The 18,666-nt window shown below is 38.5% G+C and overlaps 1 protein-coding gene and 1 pseudogene across 2 annotated transcripts in view; one reads left to right on the top strand and one right to left on the bottom strand.

Annotated features, from left to right (window-relative positions):
* Positions 1–18,666, bottom strand: part of DIPK1A (divergent protein kinase domain 1A) — a 129,206-nt gene that overhangs the window by 94,340 nt on the left and 16,200 nt on the right. The window lies entirely within an intron of this gene.
* LOC139357115 (meiotic nuclear division protein 1 homolog pseudogene) lies at positions 1,046–1,562 on the top strand (annotated as a pseudogene).

Below are 18,666 nucleotides of genomic sequence, written 5' to 3'. Positions count from 1 at the left end.
CAGGATATAGAACCAATTCTAATTCATTTAACACAGAGGGCCCTTCATGGTATCATTTACCCTCTTAGTTTCATGACCTGAATACCCTCAAATGCAATCTTTTCTTTTGCGAAGGAAAGAACTTTTTGTAATTCTCTGTTCATGCCATGCCATTTCTTCTTTCCATGCCTTTTCTGATACTGTTTACTCTATATAGAATATTATCTCCCCAAGGTGCCCATGCCCTCACACACAAATTTTTATCTAGTCAACTGATACTCATTCTAAAAGTCTCCAACTAAACATGGCTCTTAAAAGCCTTTTCTGTTTCTCCCTCCCCTATATCAACTAAGACTAAGACGGTCCCTTCCTCGGGTCCTGTAACACTCTATACACACTTCTGAAATACAAATATCACTCCAATTGCTGGATTACTTTTCCCACTAGACTACACTCCTTGAAAGAAATATGTCTTAAGTAATTGATTACTTCTAGTACTTCATTCTTCGTTTGGCACATATTAGATATTTGACAAATGTTTGTTGAATGAATGGAGAGACAGATTCTTTTTTCTTTTTTTAAAAAAATTAATAGATTTATTCTTTAGAGCAATTTTTTTTTGGTTTACAGAAAAACTGAACAGAAAGTACAAAGTTCTCATAGAATTGGCAAAACCTGGAAGTAACCAAGATGTCCTTCAGCAGGTGGATGATACATAAGCTGTGGCACATCAGACAATGGACAATTATTTAGCAATAAAAAGAAATGAGCTGGCCCCTCATCCCATGTGCAGACCCCACCACTGGAAGGCCTGGTGCCCACACCATATCAAAGAAAAAAGAGACTGAGTGCAGAAGAAAAGACAGCCTGCATGATGGAAACATTTTTTAAAACAGAAGATGTATTTCAATTAAAAGAGATGGAGAAGGCCAGGTGCAGTGGCTCACGCCTGTAATAGCAGCACTTTTGGGAGGTTGATGCAGGAGGACTGCTTGAGGCCAGGAGTTGAAGATCAACCTGGCCAACCTAGCGAGACCCATCTCTTAAAAAAAAAAAAAAAAAAGACATGGAGAAGACTGCTCCCAAAGAGAAAGGCATTACTGCTGTGTTAGTAAAAGAAAAAAGTCCTTCAAAGTTTAGCTGATAATGATATGGTTGGTGAGAGAACTGGAACTTCTCATTATTATCAGGCTTTTCCAAGTAAAATTCTTCATGCAAGGACCTGTAAATTGGAGGTTCTGAAATCTCAGTTGTTTCAGAGAATCCAAAAGCATGCAAACTTACAGAAAAGCATCAGAAAAACTAAAACTGGCCAACATGAGATGAAGGAGTGAACCATGCTAGCCAAAGAGCATTCTTTACTCTGGGATCAAAGGGAACAGCTAAAGACAGAAGTTGAAAAATGCAAATAATGTGACCCGCAAGTTGTTGAAGAAATACATCAGGCAAATAAAGTACTTGTTAACAGATGGACTGATAACATATTTGCAATAAAATCTTGGGCCAAAAGAAAATTTGGGTTTGAAGAAAATAAAATTGATAAAACTTCTGGAATTCCAGAAGACTTTGAGTACATTGACTAAAATATACCATGGTGGTAAAGAATCTATGAGCTCATAAACATGCAAATTTTTAAATATTATCCAACTAGGCCGGGTACAGTGGCTCACGCCTGTAATCCCAGCACTTTGGGAGGCTGAGGCAGGAGAATCACAAGGTCAGGAGATCGAGACCATCCTGGCTAACATGGTGAAACCCCATCTCTACTAAATATACAAAAAATAAAAAATAAAAATTAGCCGGGTGTGGTGGCACACTCCTGTAGTCCCAGCCACTCGGGAGCCTGAGGCAGGATAATCACTTAAACCTGGGATGCAGAGGTTGCAGTGAGCTGAGATCGTGCCATTGCACTCCAGCCTAGGCGACAGAGCGAGACTCTGTCTCAAAAAAAAATTTTTTTTAATTTAAAAAATATTATCCAACTAAATGTACTGAATTGTCTTTTACCTATAACAGTGTTTATCATTTTATTAAAGTATAAAATGTAAAAAAGAGAAAGAAATGAACCATCAAGCCATGAAAAGACATAGAAAAATCTTAAATGTGTATTCCTTTTGTAGTAATTCTAAGATTTGAGAAAATTATTTGTCAGACATACCCTACCTGATTGAAAAATGCAAATAATGTGACCCGCAAGTTGTTGAAGAAATACATCAGGCAAATAAAGTACTTGTTAACAGATGGACTGATAACATATTTGCAATAAAATCTTGGGCCTAAGTGCATTCCTAAGTGAAAGAAGCCAATCTGAAAAGGCCACATACATACTGTGGAATTCCAACTATATAATATTCCAGAAAAGGCAACAGTAAAAACATCAGTGGTTGCTAGGGGTTGGAGGGATGAACAGGTGGAGCACCAAGGATTTTTAGGGCAGTGAAACTACTCTGTTTGATAATAATATAATGGTGGATACATGCCATTATACACTTGTCAAAACCCAAAGAATGTACATCAAGAGTAAACCCTAATGTAAACTATGGGCTTCTGGAGATAATGATGTGTCAATGTAGGTTTGTCAATTGTAACATATGTACCACTCTGGTGAGGGATGTTGATAGTCAGGGAGGCTGTACATGTGTGGTGCAGAGGGGTATATGACAATGCTCTGCTTAATTTTGTCACAAATTTTAAATTGCTCTAAAAATTAAAGTATATTTTTTAAAAACATGAAAGAGCTAAATATACATCTCAAGAAGAAGAAAAAGAACAGAAAAACAAACAAACCCCCCCAAAACCCAAGAAGTAGAAGGAAAGAAATAATAAAGATAGAAACTAATAAAACAGAACATAAAATAAAAATCAACACAACTAAAACTTTGTCCCTTTGAAAAGTTCTAAGAAGAAATTGAAAAGGTGAATAGTTTCTATATCTAAAAACCACAGAAGGAAAAAGTATCAGGGAGGCAGGCATGATCAATAGTATATAATGCCATAACAAAGTAAAGTACAATTAATATTGAAAACTGCCCGGTGTGTGGCTCCCATCTGTAATCTCAATGCTTTGGGTGGCCAAGGCAGGAAGATTGCTGGAGGCCAGGAGTTTGAGACCAGCCTGGGCAATATAGCAAGACCCCTTAAAAAAAGGAAAAGAAAACTGCCTGATCTAATAATAAGGAGATCACTGATAACTTGGGCAAGAATAATTTAAGTGGAATGGAATGAAGTAGAACAAGTCTCTAAAAGCAAAAAAAAAAAAAAAAAAAAAAAATCCCAGATGTGTTGACATTAATGCTGACATATATCTGCAAGAAGCTAGATTTGATTTATCTTTACCTTTGCACAGTGCCTCACATATCACTGCCTGCAACACTATTTGCTGAATTAATTTAGTTGGATGGAAAAGAAAGGACCACACATAAAGAGCTTTAAATGCTTGACAGTATTGAGGCTTAAATGAAGAAGTTTTAAGATTTCTCAACAGATAAACAGTCTGATGTTTAAAGAAGATTAATCTGGATGTTAGCTTAAGACTTTTAAAGGGAATACTGAGGAAAGGGAGACTAGTTAGGAAGTTATTGCAGCAATCTAGGCCCTTCTGGATTAGGATAGGTCAACAGCAGTGACGATAAAAGGGTAAAATTTGAGACATTATGAAAGTAAACTTCTTAGGATTTGTCAACAAACAGATATGAAAGTTAGAAGAAAAAGATGTTAAAGGTTTGAAAGACTGAAAAACTTAATAAAGAACAAAGGTCAGTGGTAACACACAATGGCATTTTAACTAAATGCAACCTCAACTGGATCTATTTCTACGGTTTAAGAAATTCATGTTTTTAATTTTCAGCATACAACTTTTGGTCACAAAATAAATTTTCTTGAACAAATGAATTTTAAATCTAGAGGAAACTGAGATCTTTATAAATGAATAAAAAACAGTGGAGAATTTATTCAAATTCATATACTTCTATATTTATTTCCAGAAGGCAAGATAATGGGATAGTTTTGAAATATCTAGTAGAATATGCCAATTTTTCATAAAAGAAAAGTTTTTTTTCTTAACAGTTTAAATCTAGAAAACTAGTTTAAAATCAAAAAGTTATGCATGAGAAAAGCTAAAATGACAAATCTGGCAAGATATCTACTTTTATATACATATATCAGAAGTTTTCTATTTGTGGAAACATGCAAACTCGCATAGTTCAAATGTATTTCCTGAGTCAGCATATACTGGAAGGTTTCTCACCTTCCTCTTTTCATCTTATTTTGGCTCACCTTCTCCCTCAAAACATCTTGAAACATAGATACTGTGGAAACAAATGAAAATGATCTATCTCTGAAAGCATTCAGAATCAAATAGCTCAGCATTCCTCTTCTTTTTCACTAAATTGTGCTCTGCACCACAAAATTAAACAGACATCCCTAGGGATACAGATTTGCCAAGAGTGTTCCTGGCAAAAATAAAACCTGGCCTTTCTCCAGACTGCTATACATGGACAACAATGGAAGTTCTACGAATGGAGATTGATTGCTGGCTGGCTGGCGGGTCTGTGGTTACTTACTAGTGTCAAGATGAAGAATATTAGGCACAGATCATTTTCATGTCCAAAGACTTCTGAAAAATGTGCTCTGCTTGACTTCTCACATTCAACAAAGTGAGAGTTATCTACTGAAGAAACAGTTATAATTCTAGCTCTATTCCTTTAAGTATCAGACTAGCAAACTGAAGCCCAGCGAAGGTGGGTCATTTGCCCAGAATCATATAGCTAGTTGGTGACAGGACAAAACACAGGTCTTGAGATTCCCAGTTCAATATTTCCACCTCTCTATTGAGCAACACTACTCTCTAAATAATACTAAAAAGAATGTGTTACTCATGTCTTAAACTCTTTTAATCTAAGTCATTTCATAACTTGACATTCCTGTTTGGTATTTTGCTAGAAATTGCAATATACTTTTATTTTGTGAGATACTATACATTAATATAACAGTTTTTAAAAGAACTATGTATTTTAAGTCCCAGAATCACCAAAATAAAATGAGATTAGAAATGGTTTTAAAACTATTAAAACGCAATTAATAAATTCTGAATCTTTAAACTTGGGGAGATTCTTTAAAAATTACAGCTGAATATATTTAAAAGCAGAGAGGGGTACTGGAATCAAGGTCACAAGACCAGGATTTAAGTGCTATCCCTGCTACTGACTAGCTGCATGACCTGAGCATGTTTCCTCCTTATCTATAAAATGAACAGGGTCAATCACGGTTGCTGAAATCAGTTTTATCATTTAAAATACAGTTCCAGACAACTCAAGGATAAGATCTTTATCTTATCCTTATTATATTATAACGTGTTCAAATAATTGAGCAAAAAAAAAAGAAAAAAAATCCCTCACTATTCTATACCTAACTAACTAAAGACAATAAAACACAGGAAATGGCTGGGCATGGTGGCTCATGCCTGTAATCCCAGCACTTTGGAAGGCTGAGGTGGGAGGATCAGGAGTTCATGACTAGCCTGGGTAATAAGGTGAGACCCTGTCTCTACAAAAAATAGGAAGATAAAAATTAGCCAGGCTGGAACATCTACTCTGGTGGCTGGAACAGCTACTCAGGTGCCTGAGATGGGAGGATCAATCACCTGGGCCCAAGAGTTCAAGGTTGCAATGAGCTATGATCATGCCACTGCATTCCCGCCTGGGCAACAGAGAGAGACTTCATCTCAAAAAGAAAAACAAAAGAACAATAACAACAACAACAAAACCTCACAGGAAACATCATCTCTACTATAAAAAAGCTGTAGATTTGGCTCTGCATAGAGTCAGCAAGAAAAACAATGTCAGAAAAATGCAGTACACAGTTGAAGTTATGGAAATCTGGATCACATCTTTCTGCATTCATTTAACTAAATAGGCAGCTTTGAAAACCTAAGTATAGTTTTTCTGAAGGGGAAACAGAAGGAGAACATAAAAGAAGCTCAGAGAAGCCGGGCATGGTGGCTCATGCCTGTAATCCCAACACTTTGAGAGGCCAAGGCAGGCGGATCACCTGAGGTCAGGAGTTTGAGACCAGCCTGACCAACAAGGAGAAACCCCGACTCTACTAAAAATACAAAAATTAGCCAGGCGTGATGGTGCACGCCTGTAATCCCAGGTATTCAGGAGGCTGAGGCAGGAGTTCTCCTATTGCTTGAACCCAGGAGGCGGAGGTTGCAGTGAGCCAAGATCACACCACTGCACTCCAGCCTGGGCAACAAGAACGAAACTCTGTCTCAAAAAAAAAAAAAAAAAAAAAAAAAAAAAAAAAGAAAGAAAAGAAAAAGAAAAAAGAAAGAAAGAAGCTCAGAGAAGTTGTTTTAGTCCAGTTCTGCCAGACCCTCCACAGCAAGTACCATGCAGCACTACCAGACATCAAGACCCTTTATCCATTGCTTTATTGAGTGCTGTTATACATGGTCCTGGATGATTTGAACCTGTTTAATAATAGGTCTTTTAGATCTTTGGGGGTGAAATTAACTGTAAAAACAACTTTTACTTTTGCTTTTCTACTACTTGAGACAATTGTGAATTCACACAGATATAGATACCCTTATATACAATTCACTGTTCATTCACTCTATGGAAATCCAAAAAGTACAAACATAGTCCCTGTACCCCCCAGCTACCAAGAGTTTACAATTGAATAGGATCATGAGTTTTACTATTTAATAAATTCTTACCAGTTTTTATGTCCAATTCACTGTGCATTCACTCTATGGAAATCCAAAAAGTATAAACATAGTCCCTGTACCCACCAGCTACCAAGAGTTTACAACTGAATAGGATCATGAGTTTTACTATTTAATAAATTCTTACCAGTTTTTATGTCCAATTTAATTGCACTTAAGTCCTTTGTCTCTTAACAGACGTAAAACAGAAAAATTAATTTGTAAGGTACTAGAAAAAAGGATTAAGGAATCATAAAGAGCTAATCCAAGGTTGGGCATAGTGGCTCATATCTGTAATCCCAGCACTTTGGGAGGCTGAGGCGGGTGGACCACTTGAGGTCAGGAGTTCGAGACCAGCCTGGCCAACACGGTGAAGCCCTGTCTCTACTAAAAAATACAAAAAAAATTAGCCGGGCATAGTGACTTCTTCCTAGAACATTCACTGGTGACTAACCTATCATAAATACTTTGCAAGTATTTCTTCACAGATACTGCATGATATACTTCTACCTAACTTTTGCAGATGTGACTTTCAATTTGTGGGGATCACAACAGAAATCTCCACATGCTTCATTTGTTACAGACTAAATGGTGAATCCAGAAAGAAAAAAAGGGTCTGACACAATCTTTCAGCCTCCTTTTGGGCTAGGATTGGAATTCATTCTAGTGGTGAATGACCCAACTATTGCCAAAGTTGTTTTTTTTGGCAATGCTGCTTTTAAAAAAAAATCTCAGTACCAGGTCATTTGAATATCTAATTGGAAAAAATACATATATCTTTAATCACACCATATACAAAAATCAATTCCTAACTGACTACAGATCTAAATGTGAAACATAGGACAATAATGCTTTTAGAGAAAAACAATAGAATAGCTTTGTGACCTTAGAATATTTAAAGTATTTGTGTCTTCTTAAACTGGACACAAAACCTCTAATCATAAAATAAAAAATAATACTAAACTTGATTATATTAAGAATTTCTGTTCGGCCGGGTGTGATAGCTTACTCCTGTAATCCCAGCACTTTGGGAGGCCAAGGCAGGCAGATCACGAGGTCAAGAGATCGAGACAATCCTGGCTAAGACGGTGAAATCTCATCTCTATTAAAATACAAAAAATTTAGCCAGGCATGGTGGTGGGTGACAGAGCAAGACGCCATCTCTAAATTAATTAAATTTAATTTAAAACAACTTCTGTTCTCCAAAACACAATATTAGAACAAAATGACCACAAAAGTAGAAGGCAATAATATATCTGACAAAGGGTTTACATAGAGATTGCACAGAGAATTCCTATGAGTTGATTTAAAAAAATATACAGAACACCAACAGAAATATGAACAAAATACCTGAACTTGAATGACTTCATAAAAGAGGATATCCAAATGGAAAATAAACCTGAAAAAGATGCCCAACTTCATTAGTTATCAAGGAAATGCAAATTAAAATTGCAACATGGTATCAGGCTGGGCCTGGTGGCTCATGCCTATAATTCCAGCACTTTGGGAAGCAGAGGTGGGCAGATCACTTGAAGTCAGGGGTTCAAAACCAGCCTGGCCAACATGGTGAAACCCCGTCTCTACTAAAAATATAAAAATTAGCCAGGCACGGTGGTGGGCACCTGTAATTCTAGCTATTCAGGAGGCTGAGGCAGGAAAACTGCTTGAACCCAGGAGGCAGAGGTTGCAGTAAGCCAAGATCACGTCATTGCACTCCAGCTTGCAGACAGAGCAAGACTCAATCTCAAAAACAAACCAACCAACTAAAAAACCACAACATGGTATCACTCTACACCCATCAGAACATCTAAAATGAAGATGTGAAATACCAAGTATTGGGGAGGGAGTGGAGCAACTGAAACTCTCATACACTACTTGCTATGGTTTGAATGTTTGTGTTTCCTCCAAAATTCATGTTGCAAGTTAATCTCCAATGCAACAGTATTGAGAGGTAGGGCCTCTAGGAGGTGATTAGGTCATGAAGACTTCACCTTGGTGAATGCGATATTAAGTCCTTTAAAAAAATGGTTTCACACAGCAATTAGCATCTCTTTTTTTTTCTGCTTCTACCATGTACAACATGGCAAGACCACATCTCTAAAAACAAAATAAAATAAAGATGGGCATTAAGAAAAACAACTGAACATAGAGGGAGATGTTGGGCAAAGGATACAAAACTTCAATTAGACAGAAGGAATAAGTTCAGGAAATCTATCATATAACATTGTGGTTATAATTAATGACAATGTATCATATACTTGAAAATTGCTAAGAAAGTAAATTTTAAGTGTTATCACCTCAAAAAAAAGTATGTGAGGTAATGCATATGCTAATTATTAATAGTTCGATTTAGCAATTCCACAATGTATATATATTTCAAAACATCATATTGTACACCATAAATATATGCAATTTACATCAATTTTTTAAAAATAAGTAAAATAATTTTTAAAAATGGAACATAGGCATATCTAGGAACTACCCATTCAATTCCACAGAAATGCTTATGTATGTTCACCAAAAGACAGGTACTAGAATATCCATAGCTTCAATATCTGCAATAGCTAAAAACTGGAGAGGGCCAGGCACAGTGGCTCATGCCTGTAATCATAGCACTTTGGAAGGTCAAGGCAGGAGGATCACTTGAGCCCAAGAGTTTGAGACCAGCCTGGGCATCATGGTGAGATCCTGTCACTACAAAAAAATAAATAAAAGAATTAGCCAGGTGTGGTGACGTGCACCTGTAACCTGTAGTTGCAGCTACTAGGGAGGCTGAGGTGGGAGGATCACTTGAGCCCAGGAGTTTGAGGTTACAGTGAGCTATGATCATGCCACTGCACTCCAGCCTGGGCTGTATACAGAGCGAGACTGTCTCTAAAAACAAAAAACAGTAGAATGAATAAATAAATTGAGGTATGTTGACACATGGAATACTAGACAGCAATGAAAATGAAGGATATATAACTACATGTGACAATAAGGATGGATCTCACAAACATAATGCTGAGCAACAGAGGCCAGACCCCAAAGATATGAGTCCACTTATATCAAAAACAAAATCAGGCAAAACTAGACTTCCATTAGAAGACAGGAGATGTTAATATCAGGACAAGAAATGAGGGAGGCTTCTACCATGCTGGTAAATGGTGTTTCTTGAGTATAAATGTACATTTCAATATTCATGTTATACTTTATTTATTTATTATTTTTATTTATTTATTTATTTATTTTTGAGATGGAGTCTCGCTCTGTTGCCCAGGCTGGAGTGCAGTGGCACGATCTCGGCTCACTGCAAGCTCCGCCCCCCGGGTTGACGCCATTCTCCTGCCGCAGCCTCCCAAGTAGCTGGGACAACAGGCGCCCGCCACCACACCCGGCTAATTTTTTTTTTTTTTTTTGTATTTTTAGTAGAGATGGGGTTTCACCATGTTAGTCAGGATGGTCTCGATCTCCTGACCTTGTGATCCACGTGCCTCGGCCTCCCAAAGTGCTGGGATTACAGGCGTGAGCCACCGTGCCCGGCCTCATGTTATATTTTAATGAAAAGTTAAGGACTACTTTTTCTTGCTACTTAATATTAAGGTTCTGGCCTTTCACATAAAAAGCCAGCACTCCGACCTTGGATAAATACCAAAGTATACTGTAAAGGCTAGTAATGAAACTGGTTTTAAGCTAACTACAGATTAACCTTTACCCCGGGTCACAGCTTCACAGAATTCGGAACCTACTAATAGTCTGGCAGAACAAATTTGTTCTTTTCTAATTTAAAAAATTAAAAAGGCATTACAAATGAATGATTTTCTTCCCTCCTCCCACTTATTGTTATGAACTATACACAGAGCAAAATACATCACATATTATTTCATTTAATCTTCATAATAATTCCATGAAATAATATTTTTATATTTTTCATAATTTTATAGTTAAAGAGATTTAGGTTAAGCACATTGTCTAAGATCAGTTAGTACATACGTAGTAGAGCCAGGATCTGAATCCTGGTTTGTCTGATTTCCAAACTTTGTTCTTTACCACTTTATACTGCCTCATTGTTATACTGGGGACTGTGTAGGATGGAGTGATGATCATCTTCTTTAGCTTTAATCACTTTAGAAGGCCAGGTCTGAACAGAACATTTCTTTCCACCTCTTTTTTATAAAGACCCATAAAGGGACTGGACTGTTATGGAATGAAAGCCGGGCATTAATAACGGAGAGCCCATGCCACCAACAGGCCTGTAATAAAAGTGTTTGACTGCTTTTAACAACTGGCTAAATGGGAAATTGGGCAGAGTTCTCAGCAGACTGGTCTCAAATGAACCAACAATTGAGGATGAGTGTTTTCCTTAGGCCATAGTGGAAGAACCATGGATACACTATACAATTTTGTTAAAAATGAGGATTAATGAGCAGGTTCTTTCTTAGCAGGTTTTTTTTTTCTTTTTCTTTTTTTTTTTTTTTTTTTTGAGACGGAGTCTCATTCTGTTGCCCAGACTGGAGTGCAGTGGCGCGATCTCTGCTCACTGCAAGCTCCGCCTCTCAGGTTCAGCCATTCTCCTGCCTCAGCCTCCCCAGTAGCTGGGACTACAGGCGCCCGCTACCACGCCTGGCTGATTCTTTGTATTTTTAGTAGAGATGGGGTTTCACCATGTTAGCCAGAATGTTCTCGATCTCCTGACCTTGTGATCCGCCCGCCTCAGCGTCCCAAAGTGCTGGGATTACAGGCGTGAGCCACCGCGCCCGGCCATGAGCAGGTTCTTTTTTTTTTTTTTTTTTTTTTTTTTTTTGAGACAGAGTCTCGCTCTGTCGCCCAGGCTGGAGTGCAGTGGCCGGATCTCAGCTCACTGCAAGCTCCGCCTCCCGGGTTCACGCCATTCTCCTGCTTCAGCCTCCCGAGTAGCTGGGACTACAGGCGCCCGCCACCTCGCCCGGCTAGTTTTTTGTATTTTTTTTTTTTAGTAGAGACGGGGTTTCACCGTGTTAGCCAGGATGGTCTCGATCTCCTGACCTCGTGATCCGCCCATCTCGGCCTCCCAAAGTTCTGGGATTACAGGCTTGAGCCACCGCGCCCGGCCATGAGCAGGTTCTTAACTGTGCACAGGTATCTGCATTTCTTTAAATCTTCTTCTAGGGTATATTATTTTTTTCAAAAGTTATACTGACAAGTATTTATTATTTAATATGGACGCTATTAAAGCTTTAACAAAAGTTTAGGTTGGTAGAAAAATATGACTGACTAGACTACTGATTTTTAAATAGCTTCTGATCTTTAATCATATACTTCATTCAGTAAGTTAGCAGATACTTTCCCAAGTTGCAGATCTGCTACCTAATTAAAATTAAGCACGGTTGGGTGCGGTGGCTCATGCCTGTAATCCCAGCACTTTCAGAGGCTGAGGCAGGCGGATCACGAGGTCACAAGTTCAAGACCAGCCTGCCCAACATGGTGAAACCCCGTCTCTACTAAAAATACAAAAATTAGCCAGGTGTGGTGGTGCGCGCCTGTAATCCCAGATTCTCAGGAGGCTGAGGCAGGAGAATTGCTTCAACCCAAAAGGCAGAGGTTGAGCGGAGATTGTACTGCTGCACTCTAGCGTGGAAGACAGAGCTAGACTCCATCTGGAAAAAAAAAAAAAAAGAGAGAAGAAAAAGCAAAAACTAAGCACTTTTACTCATCTACTTTGGAAAATCCTAAACTTAAAAAGTAACTTCCAGCTTGTGTGAAAGGTCAATTTCATAGTTAAAAATCACACCCTGACCTGAGATTTTGTTGTATAATCACAGCATCCTTCATAAAAGGAATTTCAAAGTTTGTTTATTGATTGGTTGATCAACTGAGACTGGGTCTCACTGTGTTGCCTAGGCTGGAGTGCAGTGATGCATTCATGGCTCACTGCAGCCTTGACCTCCCAGGCTCAAGCAATCCTCCCACCTCAGCCTCCAAGTAGCTGGGACCACCCAGTTAATATTTTATTTTTTATAGAGTCAGAGTCTCCCAGTGTTGCCCAGCTGGTCTTGAACTCCTGGCCTCAAGCAATCCTCCTGCCATGGCCCCACAAACTGTTGGGATTACAGGCGTGAGCCATCATGCCCAACCCAAAGTTTATTTTTGAACCATGCAATATCAAAGTCATTTGAAATTTAAATGTCATTCTTTATAATAGAGGAAAAATATATATGCCATATTATATAGAACTCTATACTTGATGTGTATGTTAGAGGTTGGTTTTTTTTTTTTTTTTTTTTTTGAAATGGAGTCTCACTCTGTCACCCAGGCTGGAGTGCAGTGGCGCAATCTTGGCTCACTGCAATCTCCACCTCCTGGGTTCAAGTGATTCTCCTGGCACAGCCTCCCAAGTAGCTGGGATTACAGGCATGCACTACCATGCCCAGCTAATTTTTGTATTTTTAGTAGAGATGAGGTTTTGCCATGTTGGCCAGGAACACAAAGTCATAATCTTTAATTATGAACTACAGATACTTCTACTTGCACCCCTGCCAATACACCTATAGTTGAAGCAGCTTGCTGGTGGTATTAGAATCCCCACAACTTTCTGAGTGGAGGAGGCTCAGTGTTTGACTCTAAGCTGTATGCACCTGCTGTAAGGCTTAGATAAAGGGTATCCCATCTAGATACATATTTATTAACTTGCCTCTTGAAAGTATAGATCCAGGGGGGAAAATCACATATGGCTCTCTAGTAAATATACATAATATCTATTATTTCTCGATTGTGTTATTCTATCTAGGCCTATTCCTCAAGTAAAAATGTAACTGTGGCCTGGGCAACATGGTGAAACCTTGTCTCTACAATACATACAAAAATTAGCCAGGCATGGTGGTACACAACTATAGTTCCAGCTACTCAGGAGGCTAAGCCAGGAGAATTAGCCAGGCATGGTGGTGCACACCTGTAGTCCCAGCTACTCAGGAGGCTGAGCCAGGAGAATTAGCCAGGCATGGTGGTGCACACCTGTAGTCCCAGCTACTCAGGAGGCTGAGGTGGGAGGATCACCTAAGCCCAGGGAGGTCAAAGCTGTAGTGAGCCATGATCACGCCACTGCATTCCAGCCTGGGCCACAGAGCGAGACCTCTTCTAAAGAAAAAAAAAAAAAGTTGATTCCTCTAAGGCAACTCATAAACATATACCAAAGACAGACAATTAATTTGAAAGAAGAAATTAGTCATTTCACTAATTTGACTTCAAAAAATTCTTCAAATAGGCAAAGAGTCCAACATAGAAAGCCATAATGTATTTTTGGAAAGTCATTCAAAAATTTATAATTTTTGGATATATCATTTTATGAGCAAGCTAAAGAATTCCTCTTTCAATAATGAATTAATTCTCCCAGAATTATTAGGAAGGTAAGAAAAAAACCATCCTAATCAATCATCACCTCACTGGTAAATGAAAAAAATAAGGGTCAGAAGGACAAAGGAGCTTGACACAAGCCAAATCACACACTTGAAATCTCATGCTAATGCATATTATTCATCTTAAAGTTGGATAACGTTAGAATTCTTTCTACTTTTCTTTATTTATTCATTTATTTTTTAGACGGAGTCTTGCTCTGTCACCCAGGCTGGAGGCAGTGGTGTGATCTCAGCTCACTGCAACTCCTGCATCTCGGGTTTAAGCAATTCTCCTGCCTCAGCCTCTCAAGTAGCTGGGATTACAGGCACCCGCTACCACGCCTGGCTAATTTTTTGTATTTTTAGCAGAGACGGGGTTTCACCATGTTGAACAGACTGGTCTCGAACTCCTGACCTCAGGTGATCTGCCCACCTCGGCCTCTCAAAGTGCTGGGATTACAGGTGTGAGCCACCACACCTGGCCTTCCATTTTTCTTTAAATTCAAAATTACTTCAATAAAAATACTTGCTACATAAGACATTTATAACCAAATACTATCATTTTGTACACTGAATTTCTATCACCTTTGGGGAGGGAAGTCTACATAACTGAATGACTTTTACATTCACTTGGTAGATCTAGCTATATGCCATTTTTGCATTAGTCTGATTTAATAGGATCTATTTTAGGTTAATTAATCTTCAGGGATACAAATTTCTTAATAGAGCAGTCAGCAGTATTTTTAAAAATTAACCAAAACATTCCTAAATCATGTGAAGTAATACATTAGCAAGACTAAAATACCTCATTTCTATTTGTAGCCTTCAAAGCTTAACCCTCTTCCCCACCTTCCCAAATGCCCCCTTCCACCCAGTGATACCCCTTTCCTCCCACATTCTTCTCTGTCAACTAAAAAATGACCATAGAAAATTTACATTTATCAGGGCCAGGAGCAGTGGCTCATGCTTGTAATCCCAGCACTTTGGGAGGCCAAGGCAGGAAGATCACTTGAGGTCAGGAATTCAAGACCAGCCTGGCCAACATAGTGAAACCCTGTTTCTAACAAAAAACACAAAAATTAGCTGGTGGCGGCCCACGCCTATAATCCCAGCTACTCAGGAGGCTGAGGCAGGAGGCGGAGGTTGCAGTGAGTTGAGATCACGCCACTACATTCCAGCCTAGGCAACAGAGTGAGACTCTGTCTCAAAAAAAAAAAAAAATTATATTTATCAAATGACTGAAATTCATTTATACTATAATCCTGCAAGTACCTGTATATTAAATTGGCTACTGGTGAAATGGAAGGCTTAATCCCCTACTTAAGAAGACTGGGACAGTATCATCAAGCATATACAGAGATTTTCCATACATGGGGAGCTAGAAATAGGAAATCTGAAATCATGCATTATCTAAAGGTAAACCTAATGTAGTCCTTTCAGGGTGATTCTAAAAACACAACTCTCCCCTGACCTGCCTTTCCTTTTCCTCTGTTGCCTTTTTAGAACATGGCTATTGAACACAACTGTCTGAGCACATCCCCTGACCCTGATTTTAAAAATAGGCATTTAAAGCCAATAACATCATCTTAACATAGTACGACACTTCTTTTTCTTACTCTTACTAGTGCCATATTTTATATGATTATCATTTAATTAAGGGACTTTTGGTACTACAATTCTACCCCTTAACAGACAAATGCCAAGTTCCTTAATATTTCAACTACCTCTGATATTTAAGATTCTGATTTCTTAAAAAGCATTCTTTTGGAATGTAGCCACTTCGGCAACGGAGGTATGTTTTTAAACTCTAGCATTTTTGTTTGTGGATCCCACAAAGAATTTGAAAACTATACACCCCCTTGCATATTTTTAAGTTGACATCTACAGTTTTTCACCATAAGTTTAAATAGTTGCAAACTGCTTTCCATGGCTGTATCATTTTACATCAATTTATGAATGATCCAGTTGCTCTGCGTCCTTGCCAGCATTTGATGTTTTCACTATTTTTAATTTTAGTCATTCTGATGATATCTCATCACAGTTTTAATGTGTAATTCCCTAATGGCTAATAAGCTTGAATGTCCTTTCATCTGTGTTTACTTGCCATCTATATATCTTTGGTAAAATGTCTACACGTGTCTTTTTCCCACTTTCTAACTGGATTATTTTTTAAAACTGAGTTTTGAGAGTTCTTTATATATGCCAGATACTAGTCCTTTGTGAGATACGTGGCTTGCAAATACTTTCTTCCAGTCTGTAGCTTGTCTTTTCCTCTTTTTTAACAGGGTCTTTAGCAGAGAAAAAGATTTTAATTTTGATGAGATCAAATTTATCAATTTTTCCTTTATGAGCCATGCTTTCGGTGTCAAGTCTAAGAACATGCAGTAACTATTATTTCTTGCCAGAATGAAATAGGACTCAGCTATTAAAAAATAGATTTATGGCCGGGCGCGGTGGCTCACGCCTGTAATCCCAGCACTTTGGGAGGCCGAGACGGGCGGATCACGAGGTCAGGAGATCGAGACCATCCTGGCTAACACGGTGAAACCCCGTCTCTACTAAAAAATACAAAAAACTAGCCAGGCGAGGTGGCGGGCGCCTATAGTCCCAGCTACTCGGGAGGCTGAGGCAGGAGAATGGTGTGAACCCGGGAGGCGGAGCTTGCAGTGAGCTGAGATCCGGCCACTGCACTCCAGCCCGGGCGACAGAGCGAGACTCCGTCTCAAAAAAAAAAAAAAAAAAAAAAAATAGATTTATCCCTATTTTTTGTTTTTATAACTTTAAGTGGTGAGAAATCTTTTTCACATACATGAAAAGATAAAAATGGAAGTCTTGTTATAGCAATTATCTCTCAATTCTTGGAAATCTTTTGAGTTATGTGACAAAAATAACAGTAACCTACCATCAAAAATATACTTACTGATCTATTAGTTACTTAGCAGACAACTACATTAGGCCTTCTTTCAGTGTTGTTGAGAGCAAAATATTGGAAACTAATATTGCAAGACTGTTATCTAGTCATTCCCCGAGACAGTATTTCCTGTCATTCACTATTTTAACACAGACACCAAATTTTCAATTGCCCTTTTGTTTGGTGTTCTGGTAGTCTTTACATCCAGGGCAATGGACCTTTGTAAGACCTGAAATGGATGAGCAGTGTGCCTTTCCTTTCTACAAGTGGCAAAGGACAACTATGCAATAAAAGGTGGAAAAGCAGAGCACGAACCTCCATTCCAAACACATTCTCTGGCAGAGCAATGTTAGGAAAAACTACATTGGGAATTCAAAAATCTAGAAATTGATTCCCTTAACTATCCACACTCCATACTCGAAAAATGCACTCAAATTTACAGATAAAAGCCAGGAGTGGTGGTGCGTGCTTGTAATCCCAGCTACTCAGGAGGCTGAAGCAGGAGAATTGCTTGAACCCAGGAGGCGGAAGTTGCAGTGAGCTGACATCGCACCATTGCACTCCAGCCCGGGCGACAGGGACACTCCGTCTCAAAAAAAAAAAAAAAAAAGCCAGTGTGCATCTACAGCCCACAGCATCAACACCAGCACAGGGAATATATAGACATGAGCATTAAATACTTTTTGAAGAGGAAAAGAGAAGCAGCAAAATGATGAGCAGCAAAATAGCAACATGATACAGTTTGTGAAAGGAAGAACTCAAAAACTAAGAATCAGACAGAAGTAAATTAAGTTGTTGCTTAAAGCACAATAATTAAGGCTTTTAAATTCACCAAACCATTCTGCTATCACAGACTAAAAAGGCTTGTTTATCCCTTCTCTGTCCTAGGGGAATAAATTATCTCATGAGTCTTTCTATTTTACCAAATTGCTATTTAAAAGCTGGTGAAATGTTTAAGCAATTCATTACATTAATATAAAGACCTTTTATAGGACAAAAGCATTATCAAAACCAAGTATGAACAGAGCATTATGAGTAAAGTGGAAAGGATATTGTTTACTTAAAACCCATTGAAATCAACCACAAAACTGATTCTAATTTAGGAGCAGTTTTTTCTTTTTCCTTTTTTTTTAATCAAAATAAACTGTATACAAGATTTTCTGGGAAAAAAGTTCCATCTTATTTTTATTCCTTTGAGGTTATTTACTCTAATTATCTCGACTTATTTTATTGAAATAATTTGTTAATTAGGTTTTTATTTTTATTTATTTATTTATTTATTTCTGAGAAGGAGTCTAGCACTGTCGCCCCGGCTGGAGTGCGGTGGCACAATCCTGGCTCACTGCAACCTCTGCCTCCTTCACGGGTTCAAGTGATTCTCCTACCTCAGCCTCCTGCGTAGCTGGGATTATAGGCGCCCGCCACCACACCCAGCTAGTGTTTTGTATTTTTAGTACAGACAAGGTTTCACCATGTTGGGCCAGGCTGGTCTCAAACTCCTGACCTCATGATTCGCCCGCCTCGGCCTCCCAAAGTGTTGGGATTACAGGCCCGAGCCACTGCACCCAGCTAATTTGTTAATTACGTAATGCTTAAACAGCCACCGCAGTCACGAAGATAAATAGGGTAGGTAAATACTCAGAAAACAGATGCTGCAGTTTAAAATTCACATCAGGACTTTCAGTTTAAGATGGCAGACTAAAGATATATGTTTGCTACTT

This window comes from Macaca nemestrina, chromosome 1 (genome assembly GCF_043159975.1).
Source record: "Macaca nemestrina isolate mMacNem1 chromosome 1, mMacNem.hap1, whole genome shotgun sequence".
NCBI lineage: Eukaryota > Metazoa > Chordata > Mammalia > Primates > Cercopithecidae > Macaca > Macaca nemestrina.
This window is presented reverse-complemented; position numbering and strand designations above follow the sequence as displayed.